The sequence below is a fragment of the Nomascus leucogenys genome, chromosome 20, assembly GCF_006542625.1.
Source record: "Nomascus leucogenys isolate Asia chromosome 20, Asia_NLE_v1, whole genome shotgun sequence".
Taxonomy (NCBI): Eukaryota; Metazoa; Chordata; class Mammalia; order Primates; family Hylobatidae; genus Nomascus; species Nomascus leucogenys.
In genome coordinates this window covers 44,563,170-44,564,741 of record NC_044400.1, presented here as the reverse complement: position 1 = coordinate 44,564,741, position 1,572 = coordinate 44,563,170, and the positions used below count along the sequence as shown (strand labels likewise).

General features: G+C 38.6%; 1 pseudogene across 1 annotated transcript; it reads right to left on the bottom strand.

The window, feature by feature from the left end:
• Positions 1-1,147: 1,147 nt before the first annotated feature.
• On the bottom strand, positions 1,148-1,572 carry LOC100590921 (annotated as a pseudogene). Its single transcript, XR_001114057.2, has one exon. The product of XR_001114057.2 is annotated as a 40S ribosomal protein S26-like (transcript).

Below are 1,572 nucleotides of genomic sequence, written 5' to 3'. Positions count from 1 at the left end.
GACTTCCAGGGGTCCCCAGACCATACGTTTAGAACCACTGCTCTGAAGAAATGATGTGGAAAATTAATCTGTATTCATTCATTTGTAGCTGATAACAATTAACAGGTTCAAAGTTTTTGAGTAATTTACATTTTAACAAGGCTTAAATCTTCCTCCAAAGAATCAGTCTCTAATGGTAGCATTTCAATAACACAGAAAGTCTTTTGTCTGGCTGAGGGTCCCCTGTTGTGGTCCACTTCATGGATGGGCAGCCCCACTGCCCTCTCAGCCTCCACTGAAGTCTGGTCCTGGCTGGAGGAAGGCTGTAGCCACAAGACTGAACCCATCAGGGACAAGAAGAGAGCAGAGAATAACTGCAACCATATTCAGATCACCTAGGGCTTCTTCACTTGAAGAGAGTATAGCCTTCTTGTTTTATTAATAGAGAAGGGTCCAGCAAGTAATTAGCAAAGAACTTGAGATTACTAACTCTCATTACTCCTACTTTAAGCAATTAGTCTGGGTTCTTTATCATATTGTAAACTATGCTAAGAAACTACTGTAACATGGAGGTAATACGCTTGTTTATTTTAATTAAATTATTGAAAATCTGAAATGATATCATACTAGCCTTTCCTAGCAATATAGAGATTTCCCAGAACTTTTAGCTGCATATTTTTTAGTAATTGCATTGTGCTAATCAACTAAAATGGCCCAGTATAAATGTTAATAAATAAACATAATCAAAATTACAATCCTAGGCATACTCAGTTGCCAAGGACTTCAAGAAATCATTGAATCCATCCCTCTGCCTCCAGGCATGCTTTCTCTTCCAATCAATTCTTGACAGAAATAATGTCAGAAAATATGTTCTGTGTTGGGTCACTTCCTACTATCTTTTATATATTTTTTTCAGATACCTTAGTCTAGGAAAAAAATGACAAAGTTATTTTAGAAAACATCAAAGAAGATTGAGCTATTATAAAATTTGTTTGAAGGGAGATTTAAATTATCAAATGAACCATTTTTTTTTTTCGAGAAATGAGGTATCGCATGCATATGTTTTGCCTCATATATACAAACCTACTAAGACTACACATTTTGATTATGATTTCAGTTCTTGATTTCTGGGTTAGAGGATTTTATTTTTTATTTTGGTAACACCCAATTTTTTTTTTAAGTACAATTTCCATTTTATTTTTCTCCAGAGAATAGTCTGTCTTCAGTCTTTAAGAACTCAGCTCCTTACATGGGCTTTGGTGGGGGATGTGGGGCAGCACCCGCAGGTCTAAATTGGGGTGGGGGTGTTCGGTCCTTGCGGGCTTCACGAGATCGATTCCTGACTACTTTGCTGTGAATTGCACAACTCACACAGTAATGTAGCTTCACATACAGCTTGGGAAGCACATAGGCATCGAAGACGCTCGCTTCAGAAATGTCCCTGACTGCTGCGGCCTCCGCTATGTTTTGAATGACGAATTTCTTAATGGCCTTGTCCTTGGGCACGCATCAGGCACAGTTAATGCAGCGAATAGACTGCATGTGGCCGAGGCCCTTTTTGGCACGACCGTTGTTCCTTCTTTTCTTTGTCAT